Genomic DNA, 19,884 nt, shown 5'->3' on the forward strand with positions numbered 1-19,884 from the left:
TCCCGTTACTTTGTTTATGAATACTCGTAAAATAACCGCAAAGTTTATGGAATTATTGATTATTTGAACGTAAAGTGAGTTTATTTTTCAGTATTTTGCAATTGTGTATCTCATATTTTTTTAAATGTTTCTCTTAAAAATAATATATCCTGCTGCAGCTCAGATTAATTTTGTTTAAACCTTAAACAGGTTAATGAACTTGCTGCTGAACTTGCAGCGAGCGTAGCTGATGCGTCATGACTTACAGTAAGACAGAAAACAAAATGGTAAGTAAAAAAATACAACTTATTAAAAGTAACGTAACGTTTCTGTTAGACTCCCCTGTGTACATACAAGCTGCATGTTCAATGACTGCATGAAAATGCAAACACACATAAAGATTTATAACCATTACGTAAACCACCAAAGGACCCTTATCAAATTGCCACCATCTTTGTCATGTTCCCTGCGTCCAATAACAGTAATTAATGCGAATATTTTTTTTCAGTCTACTAACCTCAGTTTGGTTACATAGATTTGAATAGTAGAAATTCGAGATGACCGTGCAATGATAAAGGTCTATTAGGAGCCAACAGTTTGAGAATTCGATTGGTTACGTTCATCGCAATATTTTGGGACTGTTAGATACCGTGTTAACCATTGTATGCGCTCACACTTGACAGGCTATTTCTCTTGAAAATGATATACACGGCTGCAATTCAAATTCGAAGACATTACCTTTAACGGGTATATAAGCACGCAGCTAGCGTACGCGACCCGTCATGACATAGCTCGTGCAGGCCTTGAGATTGAAGTCCGTCTTGCTGACGTAGACGTCTCAGCCTTCAGACCGAGACCAAATCAAATCAAGTTTCTTCACGTTTTCCATTCCCAAGGGGAGAAGACAATTGGCATAATGTGCATATGGCTAATCAATAAACAGGAGAGGTAAATGAACACTTAGTTGAGATTTCTATGCCTTAATTGCATGGTTGAGGAATACAACAAATTCAATCAAAAACGAGAGAGGAAAGATTGAGAAAAAAAAAACCCAAACATTTCATTAGCTTGATTGGGTATCGAGTACATTTCTGTAAAGGAAAAGAAAACGCACCCTTAATTGCATGGTTTATTAATACAACCGAATCAATCAATGACGCGAATATAATACAGAAAACGCACCCTTAATTGCATGGTTTATTAATACAACCGAATCAATCAATGCAGGAATATAATACAAACTAAAAGCAATCAATTTTTATTCAGAAAAATGAAGAGAAAAAAACCCAATCAACTTGATTCTTGATTGGGTCTCAAATACATTCATGTACAGGAAAAGAAATCGAATACTTAATTGCATGGTTTAGAAGTTGATCAGACTCAATCAATATGCCTAGTGCGAATATAATAGACATTCAAAGCAATCACTTTTTTAAGAAAGATGAAGAAAAAACCAACAACATTTCATTAGCTGGATTGAGTGTAAAATACATTCCTGTACAGGAAATGAAAACCACACTTAAGTGCCTTTTTGGCTTGAGCATTTTTTATACTATAATAGCTTGATGAGTCATCTGCCACACAATCAATGACGTTGGGAATAAAAGGTAGTGGCGAGGGGGGGGGGGGGGGTCAGTTCTCAAAGACGAATCCATGGAGAGTTCTCCTAATGCTGTTGTCCAAAATGGATTAGAGTATATATTAACCCTAAGTAGTATACAACTTTTTGTGAAATAAAATAACTTAAAATATGCATACAGTATATTCTTGGCAGTACAATACAACACTAATACAATGTAAACACTAGAGTCAAACTCCTGTGATACCTGAAAGCAAACTGAAATTTAATTAAATGTTGTACTGGGGTATTTTACGTGCGTTGATAGTTGTTATAAAAAAACACGGGACCTACATCTTTACGTCCCATCCGAAGGTCTCGAGCTACAAGTGCCGCAAAAAACGTGCATTTAAGCAGATACACTGAGTAATTTGTACTTCCATTATACTCAAATGATACACTCGTCCTCGTTGCTTTACATTATGAACTAATTGAATGCGGGTTTGATCAGGATTCAAACACAACGGAGATACCAAAAACGGAGATACCAAAATAAGATTGAAAAAACAAGGAAATTGCAGTTGACACTTCTAGGGCGCGGCAAAGTAGACACATCATTAGCAAAGCTTGTCGTATACAGCCTAGCTGTCTGCGCAGTAACTTGAATAGTCTGCACTTTCCCCAACTCTAATAATTGTTAGAGTTAGGGAAAGTTATGAATCCAAAAGTTACCATTTACGAAGGAATTATGCAATTGTTTTTTGTGGGTGGTGATGTACGTCTGGTGAAGCCAGTCTGAGATATACCAACAGCATTAGTTTCAATGTCTCACTTTTGAATTATCTGCAATTATTTTCTGGCGGCCTATACTGTAGTTTTAGGTGACACTTCTCTCTGGGCTAAATCTTTGAATAACACTCAAGAACTTATGTTCATTGGGAAACATAACTCTTCCATGGTGACAGGGGTGTTTGGTAGTTTGTATTATTCAACCTTACATCTCGCATGTCAAATATAGATCAGTTGATAAAACACTGATGACATTTTTTAGAAGTGCAATCATAATTGGGTAATGTATGTTCACCATTAGCTTTTAATGAGTAAAATAGTCCGTTTATTTATTGTAACCGGCAGCACTCGTTACTTTGTGCTGATAAAAGGGGTTATAAATAACAGTGAGGTATGAAAAGTAACTTGTCTCGTACGTGTTACTTAATACCAGAAAGTTTCTAATCGAAAGTAAAAATTATGACGAGCCGCGGCAAACCGCCTATTGTTGCATAAATCGTCAGCAAGTCCACGAAGTGCCCCAAAGTCCACTGCAGTTGTTTGGCAGGCAAGACTTGGTGTTTGGAGAAAACCGCGTTGAAGTTAACCTAATTTTGAAATCGTTGGTTCGTACTGTATTCCAAGCGAAAGTAAATGACAAGCTGCGGCACGCCATCTTTTCCCTTGTGCCCCAAAATAGCCGATGCAATTGACTGCACCTTCCCCCCCCCTAAAAAAAAATAATTAAATAAAATAAAATAAAAAATCGGAGATAACTGCGTTTGAGGTTTTAACTTATTTGAAATGTTCACCGCTTAATATTTTCAACAATTACAATATGTGAAAGGTACATCTTAAATCATATTATGGTGTTTAAATTTTATTTCTTATCATGATGCTGCTGATATTCATGGAAGAAAATGTAGATTGCACTGTCTGATCAGACAATGCAATCTACATTTTCTTCCATTTTGTGTACAAATTGTCTCGGCAATAGTCCAGCACTGTGGCTGTTTTGTAGACACGAGACATGTTTCGTGGTCAGGTCTATACAGAGATTTCTCTTGAACGTTTGCAGTCAAGCTGTCCATAGTGTTGAGTTTCAGACTTAACACTTCGAGAATTCCCTTGCTCCATAATGCTTGCGTGATTACTGTAACAAAATACAATGTTATTGCTAGACTAGCATGCATCCGTCCAGTGTAATTATGTAAAACTTTTTCAACTTTAGAGAATGTGTGAGTGTAGTGTTAGTCTAAACAAGCATAATGTAATGCTGGCTTCCGGGACCTTGTAGCCCTCTGGAATAAAAAAACATACGTAGACAGGCACGTGTAATAAGCTGCAAACGCTATTGATGGTAGCTGGGAGAATTAAGAGAGTATCATATTCAAAGAGTGACTGTTACTCTTCCATTGCACATGCGTGGCTTGTAACTTAAGGAACTGCATGTTCACCCCCGATTGACGTCATCACGGGTCAAAGGTCAATGCCCGCCTCGGCGTGGTGCAGTGCCCCCAGACTTCAAACTCTGCCAGGACTCCGTGTTGTGTAAACTTTGAAACGGATCGACGGAAGAGAATTTCAAATATTGGCTTAGCCCTCCCGAACGTATTGTTTTGTTCACCTGCCCTGTGAAAATAAGATCGTTCCCCGGTGGGGACCTGAATCAGCACAGGAACTGTTTGGTTCTCCCTGCGGGGTCGATTGTATCAGATTTGGGAAAGTTACGAGTTTGGATCCTGAGGCTTGATGGCCGGGGGAAGAGAAGCGTCTGGCAGGCTGCAACAGGGGGAACAAATAGCCCCAACATGCCGTGGAATATTAGTAATTACCTAGCCTTGTATAATCAGCCATGTTGCCGTACCTCTACTAAGATTGTATTTTCTTTTCTGCTGGTTATTAAAACTATGTAATAATAATCCAGGTTTAATCTTCGGATCCTTTTTTGTGAGGATGAAAATATTTGAGCCCGTGCTGAACAGCTGAGCAGCTGTTATGAAAGTGAATAGGCTTTGAGATTGCCTTCCGAGAAGGGGTGTGGTTACTTCTTTACAATATCTGAATATCAAATCCAAGAGTTCGTGAAACATATTTTCATCTTTGTCATAAAAGGCCTATCCGGAATATCCTCCGATCATCGGCCAGTTCGTCTGAGAATATTCCTTGTCATTTTCGCACATTAAAGGCGATGGATTATTGGTAATTACTCGAAATAATTGATAGAACAAAAACTTACCTTTCTGGATTTGAGGCATTGCATGGTGGGGTGTCAATATTATGTTTGGTTTGCGGTAGTGTGTATATACTTGGTAGAGTTTCTTTAGAGAACTGTCTAATTGCTATATATTTTACTACCGCGGTTTTTCGGATAGTTCAGGAGACCACTTAAAGCCAGTGGACACTATTGGTAATTGTCAAAGACCAATCTTCTCACTTGCTGTATCTCAACATATGCATAAAATAACAAACCTGTGAAAATTTGAGCTCGATTGGTCGTCGGAGTTGCGAGATAACTATGAAAGAAAAAACACCCTTGTCACACGAAGTTGTGTGCTTTCAGATGCTTGATTTCGAGACCTCAAATTCTAAACTTGACGTCTAGAAATCAAATTCGTGGAAAATTACTTCTTTCTCGAAAACTACTCCACTTCAGAGGGAGCCGTTTCTCACAATGTTGTATACTATCAACCTCTTCCCATTACTCGTTACCAAGTAAGGTTTTATGCTAATAATTATTTTGAGTAATTACCAATAGTGCCCACTGCCTTTAAGGTTATAGGATCGTTTTTTGGTGCACGACCGCGGAGACAGTGAGTTCTTAAATTGGTCTCAACGTTTCGACTAGTTTGCTCTAGTCATCGTCATGAATGGTATCGAGAAATGGAGAGCTGTTGATAGTATAAAACATTGTAAGAATTGTTTTCCTCTGAAGTAACGTAGTTTTTCTTAAACTTCAGATGAAGGCTTTTTATGCAACTGGGGGAAAGCATACAAAGTTGTATTTATTAAGAAAAGGTCCACTGGGGATCACATGTCAGATATATTTCTCATTACGTTTTTACTGGTGTAAATTTGTGCCAAGAATAATTTCGTTTCATCCACAAAGGTAGACTCAATCCCATACCACCTGTTGATATCCCCATCTGATTTCAGTCGTCAATCATTTTTCAAGTCAATATCTGAATTGGTGCATCTTCTCTTCAAGAGTAATTTTGATATGTCAGTAAAAAAAAAGAAGTACGTAGTCAGGCCAACATGAAAAAGGGATAGTATTTATGACATAAAACCGATATGACTATTTGAAAGATATGATACACGAGGACTTCAATTGGAGAAGTGGAACAACAGGACAAAACAAATACCTCAGCTCAGACATTGGATCTTCCCTCCAAAGCCTCCCTTATCGCGATATCGTCAAACCCGAGGCCTCGCAATGTTATACACCTCCTATAAAGTTTCTCCGTATAACTCCCAACGGGGTGGGCCCGGGACTTAATAAGTGAAAGTGAAACATCGGATTTACATGTCAACCTAGACTTGTGTCAAGTCGTTAAATGTCCGTCGCAGTGATAGCAAACTCTGACTTTCTCCGCGCGATTCCGAACCTCCCCGCAAATCCCGCGGTATAATCGCGAGACTGCTGGGTTCCACGGGACAATTGGTCTAACGGCCATGGAAGTCCGCAACCAGCAGAGCAGTGTTCTCGTGAGAGCAGTATTCGATCGAGGAAACCTGGATCACTACGCCACCACAACGACTCGACTATCTCACTGCGACCATTAAAGACTTGTTCACAAGTCTAATGTCAACCCCTGTAGCGAGCGCCACTTCTTGACTAACAAATAAATCAGAGGCAGTCCTTTCCAAACGGGTAATCCAACCCGAGTAGTTGAAAGTGGAGATATCATAAGTGGTGTGATTTATGTACAAGCTTCCTGGGAGTTGTGTATAATGCTGAATTGTAAGCCAACTCCTGTAGATTCGTGTATCGTATGAGATATCAGGTCCTCCTGCCCTTAATAATAAGCCCCTCCCCTCAAATGCATGAGAATAAACATACTTCCTGAAAGTTCTGGCATAGAAATTAGTCTTCATTTCGTGTGCTCCTTTTCATTAAAGTAATCTGTTTGGGAGGATGGTTGACGCGCTCAGAATACGATCCCTGTTTGCCACTTGGATCCTTCGGGATGCCTGGCTTGCGGTTGTCAGTCTGAAAATTATTCGTTGCATTTTGTAGTGAGCCTGCGTTTACTGGATGGGCTTGTATCATGACAGGTTCCATTTTGTTATAGAATCCACTCCACAGCGTCCCTGAACATGTTAAAGTTGAATGTTTCTTTGTCTGGTGAAATGCATGACCGAAAGCAATTTTCAATAGACCCTTCTAGGCTGTATACTCCCCAGGGAGCTGAGATGGTTAAAGGAATGATTTAAGGCCCAGTGACCAGGGGTAATAATGTCGGAAGCGCTTTGAGACACCCCGTGAAAAAGCGCTATATAAAAACCGTGTATTATTATTATTATTATTATTCCCTTGAAATATGTAAATTGCACGTAGCGCGTGCGCACTAACGTTTTGGTTGGCAACATGAGGGAACATCGCGCTGTTTTGTACACGGCTAATGGGTGCGTGACGCAGACGCAACTGCGCGTCTGCTTAGTGCACAACTCTATGGAGTTTGCCAACCAAAAGGGTCTGTACGCATGCGTGAATGTAATTAGCATATTTCATTCGCAGCACAAGCAGAATAATAAAGCACGGTTCGTACTTCCTGTGAATGCGAACGCAAAGCGATTTTGGGTGACGCAATAATCGGTACGCACTCCCTTTCAAATTGTGCCGCAAACAAATTGGCTTCGCCACGAAGCATTCGCATGAAGTATGAACCGGGCTTGAGTGAGATCAGACTTTGGAGCGATCTGTAAAGACAAACTAAAGAAAAAGAACTAAGTCCATTGGCAAAGAAGTACATCTTATACTTGTTTTGCAGTATAACCTAACTGGCATTACCATAGGCTTGTCGGAATCAGTTACAGCCAGTCGCTTAGGCAGAGTGGATAGAGCTTCTATCTGCTGAACGTTCAGGAAGTGCCAACCTTTGAAAGAGGACCCAAATTGCTTCGGGTTCGCCAGCCAAAAGTCGTAGAAGTCATCTGCCAGTGTTTTTCTGAGCCAATTCGAAACGAGCGAGCACAAAACAAACGTTGCTTGTTATTTAGTTAGTCCTACGCCGGCGGGTGTAGATCCTTCTAAGATTACTTAGTCAAATGCAATTACTGAAAGTCTACAAGATACTAAAGAATGGTTAGCAAGTATAAATGAAAAGCGTCGGGTACTTCCCATTTGAACTGTGGTATTTACCCTATAGTTTGTGCTTTGAAAGGCAAATGGTATCTGAAACGGAAAAAGAGTTCAAACAAAATGATGTTCGCTCCCGATGAAACTTAAAATCTATTAGAAATTTGGTTGTTTTACTCAGTGAAACGCAGTTACTGAAAGTCAACAAATACAAAGAAAAGGCTAACAAGTATATGAAAAGCGGTATCTACCGGACCCTTAGGTTGTGTTGCGAAAGGTAAATCGTGTTTGAAAAGTTCTATCTTGTGAAAATTATGTGGAAAGTCAAATCTTTCTAAGGAGAATTTTAGTAACAGGCATTATTACTCGGATGGGATTCGAACCCAAGGCCTTTGCAATTCTATAGCAGTGTCAGAGTACTATATAATAATAATAATAATAATAATAATAATAATAATAATAATAATAATAATAATAATAATAATAATAATAATAATAATAATAATAATAATAATAATAATAATAATAATAAGACATTTGTAAAGCGCCTAATGCAAAAGCCTCTAAGCGCATTAAAGAAACAATAAAATAAACAATTAGAGAAAGATACAAGATACAAATAGGCAAATTACCAAAAAAAGAAGCTTTAAACAAATGAGTTTTCAACAAGGACTTAAAACATTGTAAAGTATTAGCTTGGCGAATATGCACAGGAAGACTATTCCAAAGAAACGGTGCGGCGTAAGAAAAAGATCTGTGGCCATAAAAAAATATATATATAATATATAGTGCACTGAATATACAGTGGTGATAACTCACATAAATGTAAGGCTTTAAAGGAAAAATAATATTCTTCATCCACGATGAAAATTTATCATAACTGTTGGAAATTTAGTTGTTTTAGGATCATGCAGCGGCTTTGGTATGCCTCGAAGTATTCAAAATCAGAAGTATGCTTTTATAACCTGTCTTTATAAGCTTCATTTTTGATAATATTAAATGGGAGTGGCAAGTGCTGACTTCATGTGTTAAAATAAACGTAGGAAAATGTTTGTGTACATTAGTGCTATTTTGTACGTTGAAAGAAAACGGCGCGACTCAAAAGATCACTTATATGCATCGGCATACAAGGCTATTTTAAAGACTAATCCGAATTTAATTAAGTGCTGTTTTGAAGGAGATAAAGTCCTCGTTGGTTTCACAAAGCAAAGTACGTCGGCTCAATGATTTAAGGTCAATTAATTGTAATTTCATTATCCTATGGATTAAAGATGGTTTAATACAAAAGCGTAAATATATATTTTTTACTACGAATGTATGAAATTGATTTCGGTGAACGTAAAACAGTGCGAATGTTGAAAGGAAATGGCGATTGGAAAAAATCAACATACATCGGTAAATAAGGATGCTGGGACTAGTCCAAATTTAATTAGGAGCTGTATTGAAGAAGATAAAGTAATCCACCAGTCGATATCACTTTGCAGTATGGGTGTTTGTGCGTTGGGGGGGGGGGGGGGGTAAAGGAAAAATTACAAATAATTTGAGGGTAGAACAACAAACATATTGGTGTTGTATGCGAATGAGCGGATAAGAACACCCAACTCAGGCTCCGATCAGCAGAGTGTGGGTTCGAGTCCCAGTCGTGACATTTCAATTTGTCTATAAGCTAGACACCGGACCATTATAATTGCTGCGTTGTTAATGACACGATTTTTGTTTTGTTTATTATGCTGTAGTGCCGATAATATTAACCATCCACGTTATTTATATAATGTGCTGAAATAAAGTCTGATAAAAACAGAATGTCAGCTCTGTAAGGCGGACTGTTTCGCTGGTTACCGACCACCAACAACTCCGTATCATTGGTTCAAATGTTGGTGTCCCAAGGAATTCTATCCGCCGGTTACTCTGTCCCGCATATTGGAAATTTACTTGGGTTGGAGGAGCAGAAAAAAAAGGGCGCTATCAGACGAAGTTAGTTTTACCACAGTTTCCCATTAGGGGTGTGGGGGTGTGTGGGGGGGGGGGGACATGGAACTTCCTGCCACACCGGATTCAGTTTCCTCCATGATCAGTAATGAGGCCAGCATCCTTACATACCCCAAACAGTTCTCCGTTTCGAGACGACTCCTTTGTTTATCATACGCCAGGCTTTGTTTCTAGGTAAAACACGGACACGGAAAAGTTCCAACGACGTCGATAAATCGGAAGTGAAGAAGGCAAATACAAAAGAGGTAAATTAATCGCGGCCGTCGATTCTGGGTCACTCCGATGTCAAAAAGGAAATGGGAGCTTGTGCTCATATTGATGAATCAATTTCACGCAATTTAGAATGAAAACAAGCAACAGGGCCGGCGAAGCAAAATAGCAGGTATACATACATCAGCAGAGGTTGGGGATCAGTTTCGTACATTTGATGCTACACTAGACTATCAGAAAACAAGTATGGCCCCGGTAGGGGAGTGTTTGTTCCTCTAAATATAATTTTTGCTCTGATAATATAAGACACTGGAAACTATTGGTAATTGTCAAAGACTAGTCTTCTCAATTGGTGTATCTCAACATATGCGTAAAATAACAAACCTGAAAATTTGAGTTGAATAGGTCGTCGAGGTTGCGAGAAATGAAAGAAAAAACACACTGGTCTCACGTAGTTGTGTGCTTTTATTTCAGATGCTTGATTTCGTGACCTCAAATTGGTAATCTGAGGTCTATTCGCGGAAAATTATTTCTTTCTCAAAAACTACGTCACTTCAGAGGGAGCCGTTTCTCACAATGTTTAATACTATCAACCTCTCCCCATTACTCGTTACCAAGTGAGTTTTATGCAAATGATTATTTCGAAGAACTGCCTTCAGAAGAACTTTTTACTGCCAAACGACCCACACGAGGGTGATCGAATGCACGCATCGTTTGGAAAGAGGTTGCAGCGTATAGCAATCCTTATGATGTAAACAAGCTTGTCTGGAACACGGTGAAAAGAAAATCCGGAACAATTCAAAATATGGGAGGAGAGAGGAAGCTCTCCCGCGAAAGAAAAAAAAATGAGGTTGCTGAAGGAGGATGTCGATGATAAAATGAATAAATGCGAGAGTTTTTTCCCCACGTGTGTCCGGAAATGTCATAGATTATTGCAATGTCAACATATTTAAACGAGGGACTTGGTGCAATGGGGAGAGGCGGGAGGGAAGTGCGAGTTGTATTCCTAATCGATCCGATAGTCCCAAAAGTGCATCTCTCGTTCTTTTGATTCTGTGACGTCATCCCCTCTCCTTATATTCCTTAAAGGAGGAGTTGGCAGTTTGTTTAATGTGTAGGATGTGTGTTTGTTCCTTTCAAGTTTGACCTGCGTGGTTTCCTTTCTATGAGACATTCGCCTTACTGTTTCTCTGGATGAACTTCTTGACATGTATGGGTTGTTCCTTTAAATAGTTACTTGGTCTTGTTTTCTGTATAGGGGACAGGTTTAGTTCGCCTTACTGTTTCTCTGGATGAACTTTCCGTCTAGGGTCAACTCAAGCAACCTACAAAGAAGGGGAAGCAAACTGGAGCAGGTGAGCTATATCAAGTGTTTGCATTCGTTGTTGCCTGATGTGTTTTAACTAGCTTAGGATTGAAATCAAATAGTGTGTCTTCGTCTAAGAAACGTTGCCCCATGCATCAACACTGCAGCTTCTTCCCATGTTCTTGAATAATTTGCTTGCGTATTTTTGTTATCCTTTGTGGCTTTGAACCATTTTTTTTTTTACTATTTCCCTCCTTGGTTTGAATATGCAAATTCGTGGAACCATATTCCATGTGTCGCAATACTTTGTGTGTGCACTTTTGTAAAAACGGACGTTCGCTAGTAAAGTTTCTCACACTGGGTTTGTTTCAGTTCGGAACGTTGCGTTTGTTTTCTGCACATTTGTGTTACAACTTGTGTGTCAGTTCGTGAAAACGCAATATGCCACTTTGTTTTGCAACGGTTTTATTGCATAATTCCCGTAGTTATAGTTGTAGTAGCAGAGTTCTTGAAGCTTCTTGAAATTGTTGTCCTTTGCGAATTCGGAATTCTATCCAAACACGTAAAAAACGTGTGCAAAGACCGATCTACTCATGGAGGAAACTAGAATTTTCGGAGGCGTGACCGCGCATCATTTCAGAACATTTCAAAGTAGTACTCTGAATTGTTCTGAAATGTGTACAAAATGGTTGGAATTTTCTAATCTGAAAACTGTTGAATGGTGTACAGTTCCTTTAAAGTGGTTCAGTTGACGATAGGGTGCGAGGACACGGGTCGTTTTCTCTTGGGGGAGTGGCGCCAAACTCGACCATCATCAAAATGAAGACATTGAGTGATGATGTGCTGACAGTAAAATGACAGTAAACAGTCAAAACATTCAAGAAAACGTATGGGTATTGATCTAGGATTGCCTTTTATTTTTCTATGGCACCAGGTCGATGGCCGTGGAGCAAGCAAACTTTCTAACATTATACAACTGGAGAGTACGTCAAACCTATCTTTGTCATGTCAATGGACCGTGTGGTGTTTACATCACCATTGGTTGTTGTCGTAGAAATACACAAAGAACACCAACTTTACACCACATGGTTTAAAATTAACACTAATATATGTTTAATTAATACACTGGTGTTATTTTATACACCGTATCATCGTTGATTCTCTTCTATATAATATTTCCTTCTCTATCTACAGTTAACACCACCCATGGTGTCAACTTTAACACCCCGGTTTTGCAGACCAGCATGCATCTCATTCCACGGCTAATGTGCGCTTATCGAGTATTAATTTGCGATTAGTTGGCGATGTGGGATCAAACTGGGCGAAACTTAACCACACAAACGTAAAACCTTATACTATTCCCTTGGTTTAATTACTGCGATACATGCCGACCATCGAGCTTCAAATTTCCTGTACAATACTGAACTTTGATGACCTCCATACAAGGGATATTATAAACCGGAAATTAAAGCTCTGTTACCAAGCGCCCACCAATACACACAGTGTCTTACGTGATATTTCAGTAACGTCTTGAGGCAAGACTAGCCGTATTAAGGGGGATACGGCTTAAGTCTGAGTCCGGCAAATTGCAAAGTTAATTAGAGTGATTTTGACAACACATCGCGGGTCCTTCGTTTCGTATGAAAACGGGGGGTAAAGGAAGGCAATGCATCAGGCGGGTGGAAGAGGAAGCACAGACTGGTTTAGCGAGGAGTCGTTGAACTCACCTTAAAGGCACCGGACACCTCTGGTATTGTCAAAGAACAGTATTTTCTCACTTCGTGTACCCCAACAAGTGCATAAAGTTATACAAATCTGTGAATACTTGGACTCAATTGGTCTTCGAAGTTGCAAGAGAATAATGAAACAAACTTGTTGCACAATTAATGTGTGTGCTTTCAGACGCATATTTAAAAGGCTTCATCATGCCCGACGTCTTTTAATATATGATTGAACAGTTATCTCTTTCTCAAAAATATGTTACTTCGGAGGAAGCCGTTTCTCACAATAGTTTATACTATCAACGGATCTCCATTGCTCGTTCGCAAGTTAGTTTTTATGCTATTGTAACATGTATTTGGAGTAAGTGCCATGTGTCATGCAGCGGATTTCGCGAAACGCTAGGCTTAATCCTCACTCGAGTAACTCGTCCTAACGTGGGTTCAATGCGTCCTCACGTCTATGTAAACGAAACTTTACTCGTCCCAAGTTCTAAGATTAATCCTAAGAGTGTGGCCGAGAGGTTAATAACACCGAATTCCACCTCTGGTGTCTCTAATGAGCCGAGTGTGGGTTCGAATCCCCAGCCGGGACATTTGTGTCCTTAAGCAAGGTACCTAACCATTGCATCGTCCTTCGGATGGGACGTAAAGTCGTTGGTCCCATGTGTTGTGTAACGCATGTAAAAGAACCCGGTGCACCTATCAAATAGAGAAGGGGTTCGCCCTAGTGGTCCTGGCTATGGCTGCTGAATGCGCCCTAGCACCTTGTAAACCCTTGAAAGGTGCTACATAATAATTGGGTCTCAGAATTCAGAACTCCTATAACCAATCTTTCTGTATAAATGTATGCCTTTGGTACCTTGTTGGTAGATACGTGCGCTATATCAGGCTTAGATATTATTATTTTAGTGTCCAGTGCCTTTAATCGGGATCCTTGGAAGGGGAAACCTCTCCTTTTAACATGTCAGTGTTGTTATATAGGTTGCAATTACCGCGAGTGTGGAATGACTGATTGCGGGTGGAATCTGCAATATCAGGCAGGGGGTCTGAGGGGTAAAGCATTGCATCCAAGTAGAAGCATGACTACAGGGGTCAGTCTTAGCTAACCCATCACCACGAGAATTGTTTTGATTTCTCTGAATGAGACTGAAGACTATGATTGTTTTGTTAAGCCGCTGCAGGTACTCGATCTTTCTTCTACACTTCTCCCACTTGTTTTTGGCTGAGAGATTTCTGGATTGTTCGTGCTTTGCCATTTACTGGGGCTCCGTAGTTTTGTCTTGTTTTGCTTTGGCTTAAAGACACTGGACACTATTGGTAATTGTCAAAGACCGCTCTTTCTCACTGACTGTATCTCAACATATGCATTAAATAACAAACCTGTGAACGTTTGAGCTCACTCGGTCGTCGAAGTTGTGAGATAATAATGAAAGAGGAAACACCATTGTCACACAAGGTTGTTGTGTTTTCAGATGCTTAATTTGGAGACCTCAAATATTCTAAATCTGAGGTCTCGAAATCAAGTTCGTTGAAAATTACTTCTTTCTCGATAAACTACTTTACTTCAGAGGGAGCCTTTTCTGACAGTGTTTTATACTATCAACAACTCCCCATTACTCGTTACCAAGGCAGGTTTCATGCTAATAAGTAATTTGAGTAATTACCGATAGTGTCACTGCCTTTAATGTAAACCTTAACTTTATGAATGAGAAAATGGTACAGATAGCAATGCAAATGGTACACAGGCCTGTATGCTTCGTTTTTGAAAGGGAAATGGCTCCATCGCATTTTCTTCTGGAAATGGCACCCTGTGAAGCATTTTGAAAACTAAGAAGCATCTCCAAAGTTACGCGTGTATTGTTCACTCAAAGCCTGGGTCACGTGGTGCCTAACTCATTTCCTAATCAGTATGATGAGGATTGGTTAAGAGCACCACACTCAAACTCTGGTGTTTCTGATTAGCAGAGTGTGGGTTCGAGTCGTCCCAGTCGTGACACTTAACCGTTGCTTCGTCCTTCGGATGGGACGTAAAACCGTTGATCCCGTGTGTTGTGTAACGCGCGTTTAAGAACCACTTATCGTAAAGAGAAGGGGTTCGCCCCAGTGTTCCTAGCTGGATTTGCAGCATATTGCGCCACTTTGTAAACCATTGTGCTTAGGATTAGGTCTCCGTAACTCAAGTTCCGTTCCACTCACCTTTCAGTAAATACTTAGCACTTTGTATCCTTTGGAAAAATGCGCGTTATGAATACGGTTATTATTCTATTAGTACATGTATTGCGCGTCTGTACCTGTTCTGTACTGAACCTTAATGTTCTAAAATTGTTTACATTTCCCTCCTCAGTCTCGCCTTCTCTTATATTTGTGATATTCCTTTTTGTGTGTGTATTTGTAATAAACTTGTGAAGAGAGAAATACAAAATTGAATTACAAAGTCAGGTTTGCCAACCAACGAGTTAATAACATTTTAATGTCCACACTTGAGCGCAGGCAACAATGACACGTTTCGTAACGGTCATTAACGATACATTTTTCGCGCTCTATTTGTAATGGCAAACACAAATTTGCAGTTATTCGATAAGACCTTGGTCCCACGAGTAAATTGCTGTTGAATTTCATGCCTTCAATTCTTTCACCGTGTCGCGTTCAAGCGAATAATGTGCGTATAATTTAACGTCAGTGCGACAGAACTGAAACTCGAAGTTCATTCTGGAATGGAATTATTGTGTGAACTTGGCAACAAAAAAAGTTTCTAAATGTGTACATGAGTCAAAGTGTCATGGAAATTCGCTAGCGAAATCGAAAAAAAAAGGTCCCACAACAGGATATCGAAAAAAACAAAAACATTTGACTCGGTTTCATACAACAAGAGCCCAAAACATTTCTTTGGCTCACGAATTCCCCTCCCCCTCCCTTGGATAAATTTTAAACATGATTGCGACAAGACACACTTTCCCTTTTAACTAGTGCCGTATGGTGTCTATGCTTCGCTGCATGAAGTCTTGTTCCTAAAGGTCCACACATTATTTATGAGAAGTTTTTTTTTATATGTGTGTGGATTTTGGTGTGTTTTTGTAACAATTGATCTGTCTAGAAAAGCTACATTCTGCGTTAGTGTAGCTAATGGATGTTGGACGGCCGACTGCAGTGAACCTGATGATGACGTACATGTAGTGCATATATAGAACACTTTTGAGAATCAAAGAAATATAAAGAAACCACTTGAGGAATTCGTTTAAATGGCACTTTTATACTCTTTTTTCTTGTTTTCATGACAGTCGATCGTTAAAGAGGTCTATTGCATACTTGGGACACGAAGACGAGTGGATTTTTCTAAATGTCACTTGATGTATGCTTTCTTTCATGGCAGTCGCTGTATTTGCTTACTCTAGACCTGAAGACGAGTAAAGTCTACTGCTCGAAACGTCGTGACCACACCGGCTCTTCCCAGAAACGTCGAGAAAACACTAGCTCTTTAGAGAGCAAACTTTTGAGAATCAAAGGAATAGAAAGATAATATGGAACCACTTGAGGGAATCTTGTAAATGCCACTTTTATACTTTTTTCATGGCAGTTGTTATATACAGAGGTCTGTGTTTGCATTGAATGAATTGAAATATAAAAATATACGAAAACTTCTCCTGAAGACGAGTATTAAGCATACTGTCTAAACGTTGAGACCACATCAGCTTTAAAGAGCACACTTTTGAGATTAAAATTAAATAAGAAAGGAAACTGGAACCACTTGAAGATTTCTTCAAATGTTACTTTATGTATGCTTTGTTTCACGGCAGTCGTTTTAGAGGTCTGTATTTGCATGCCCACAGTAGGATGCAGAAAACGGTCTATATAGTATAAGGGTTCTCGACTTATGCAAGAAACGGCGATCGTTTAAAGTCTCCCCGAATAAAAGCATCGCGTTCAAGTACAACGTTAAGAAAACACAGTTTTCGATCACATGCATACTGATAGACTCTTGTCGTTGCTATACGCTGACGTACGTCTGATAAATTCAAACTGCGCTGAGCTTGTGACTTTATAAAGACAACTTTTACGTGTCTCTGAATCCATTGACGTGCTTACATTTTCATTGATCTAAAGCGGTCGCGTACTTAGGCTAAATATTATTGACTTCTGCGCTTTAAAGTGGGTGCATAACAAATTGTAATTGCAAACGCACGTGGGTCTGCCTTTCACTTTGAATTTCGTACAGACAATGATAGTATCGTGACCCCTGTGTGACATCCACACATACATTCGCAAGCGTGTGTACGCCTGAAACCGTAGACATCCTATTGTTCCTCCTTTGTTTATACTCGGAAACTTTTTTGGCAACAGCTCCAAAATGGTTTGGTACACGTTTCCAAACTGTAGACCTTCCCCGAGCTGTTGACTTTGTTGTTCCCTTTTGTTATAGGTCCACGGTTTGAATTTGTACACCTCATCTTTTTGTTCTTTCCGTTGTCCCTGTACTTGAGATTTCTCCATAGACTTTGTACACAGAATGTCTTGTGGAGCACCCGGTCTTTAGAATTTCCCTCTCGAGTCCTTTTATGTTCCTTTTCTGTTTTGTCTTGGGCTCCAGCCGACACTCTCACCATGTCTGATGTTGTGGGTGATCGTTGTTTGAAATGATAGCGATCAGTCTTTCTTTTATTTTTATTTCATTCGATTTCATTTCAAATTCTGTTTTAAAAGCAAAGGTCTCTCAGAAAATTAATCACTGTACTACTACTAGCAAAGAACCAAATATAGGGCAGACAAGGATGGACATTTCACTTGAAGATGTGGGAGGAAAACCATAGAGAAATATATCAGGGGAAACCCACGTAAAGAACAATTCACTTTGCCCCCAGCGTGATTCGAACCAGGGCCCAATTTCATAGAGCTGCTTAAGCACAAAATTTTGCTTAAGCAAAAAAATCATTGCTTAGTAAAATCAGATTACCGGCCAAGACTCCACTCAATTGGTATGCTAAGTGAACAAAAGCTAAATACCAGTCACAAGCAAAGTATGTTGCATGAAATTTTGGCCAGTAACATGTGTAAAATAAGCGAGCTATTTTCGTGCTTAAGCAATTTTTTTGCTTAAGCAGCTCTATGAAATTGGCCCCAGGTCCTAGATGTGGAAGGCATATATCGGAAAGCAACCACTTCGCTTAGAGTTATCAGTGACCAGAAACAAACATACATCACCAGTCAACAATAATCTTTCTCAAGAATCAACTGAGCAGATGCACTCGGTGTACACATTGGAGATAACCAATAATGAACATCCCCTTTAAGCTGATAAAGAAAATCCCAAATCCTTACCTCAAGTCCCGTTGATTTAGGTTTGAAGCAGACCACAAGGCAACTGGCCGTGTGGTGATGATTGAAAACTTGATTCTCTTTTTGAAGCTTGAGACACGTATACAAATTTATCCTCGAGTCCCGATCTGTTTTTCTAGGAAGTTAAAGTCAATCTCTTGGATGAACATTGGAGGAACTTCAATGAGGTTTGCACGTTTCTTGCTTTCAGACAGGAGCACATAAATATTTATTTAACAAATTTAATAATTTCTAGACAAACATTTTTGTCAACTAGCTTCTCATAACGTAACTAGGTATTTGTCACAACCGACTACGTTTTGTTTGTATCCATTTACACCGATGTTTATTAGCACTGCATACTCAGTACTTTCCCGAGTTCTGTGAACAACTTCACAGGCATGTTACTCGGGTGGGATTCGAACCCACGACCCTTGCAATTCTAGAGCAGTGCCATACCAACTAGACCACCGAGACTGTCCGGTAGCTAGAGGCAGTTCGAATCGTATGTGTTTGCAGCGGATACTGCAAATGATTTTTAAAATAAAAGTGGTTCTACATTCTAACAAAGTTGGGCACAGGCGTGACCAGTCTTTCTTTATTCATCTTTTTCTTCCATTCTATTTTTTTTTTAAGGTAAGGGGCGCATTATAAGTTTAACTTTTGGTAATATAACAGACAACGAGTGAAGTGAGATGCTGTTCAAAAAATAGATAAATGATTTACGTCTTTTCTTGGATCTTGTCTTTCCCGATTTGCAGTTCCTGTGATGTTACTTCCAATGAAGCTGTGAGGTACATCCTCTGCGATGGTTCGTCCAGGATACCCGAGCTCAGAGAAAGAAGCGGATATGAAGTAGGAAGTCCACTCAAACATCGCCATTGGTAAGACACTTTACCTTTACATTACGTTCCGTGAAAGAAAGCGAAAACAAAGTACTTCTTTTTGGGAACAGGCAAGTTAGACCTCTAGAGTGCCCATTTGTCAGAGCAATTACTGGCCGGTCAATATTGATTATACTTTCCCCTCGGTAATGTTAGAACTACTTTATACTTTTCTTTTCCACTGATAATTCGCTGATAACATAGCTTCTTAACACACATAGAACTAGCTTGAACCATATAACTCGCTTAAACCATAGAACTCCTTTATACTCATAGCACTTGCTTGAACCATATCATTCCCTAAGCATCGAATTCCGTTATACCCATTAATTGAACTTGATTGTACCTTCGCTTATACCATAGAATTCCTTTCTACCCATGAGTTTTGCTTGTACTCAATAATTCGCTTATACCATACAATTCCTTTATAACCATAGAACTTACGAATTTACCAATTAATCTAAGATAAATTTACAAACTACAAAAACTAAGAGTAAATGTGCCCAGGCCCTACCACTACAGAGACAAAAAATGTGAATATATTACCAATAAATGGGACACACTATTATACACAACGGGTATTAAAGGCAAGATGTAACATGATACCGTTCATAACTCAAATAACACAGCCTTTTTTCCTTACGGTATATATAATTGTATGTACACGTTCTCCTACACATACTAGCCATTATAATCTCCATTTATGAAGGAATACATGAATAATTCGTCTGGGCGATCTATAGTAGAACTGTTGGAGCAAATAGTACCGAAGGACAAGGTGAAGAAAGGATTATTCAGATAAACTTCCAGCCTTGACACATGTGTCATTAAGCAAGACGCCCTTAACCACGATGCTT

At 39.4% G+C, this 19,884-nt stretch overlaps 1 long non-coding RNA gene across 1 annotated transcript; it reads left to right on the forward strand.

Moving 5' to 3' along the window:
• Positions 1–230: 230 nt before the first annotated feature.
• On the forward strand, positions 231–19,068 carry LOC117299862. Its single transcript, XR_004520121.1, has 3 exons — positions 231–266; positions 11,065–11,161; positions 18,905–19,068. It is a non-coding gene; the product is annotated as an uncharacterized LOC117299862 (long non-coding RNA).
• Positions 19,069–19,884: the final 816 nt, after the last annotated feature.

This window comes from Asterias rubens, chromosome 15 (genome assembly GCF_902459465.1).
Source record: "Asterias rubens chromosome 15, eAstRub1.3, whole genome shotgun sequence".
Lineage (NCBI taxonomy): Eukaryota > Metazoa > Echinodermata > Asteroidea > Forcipulatida > Asteriidae > Asterias > Asterias rubens.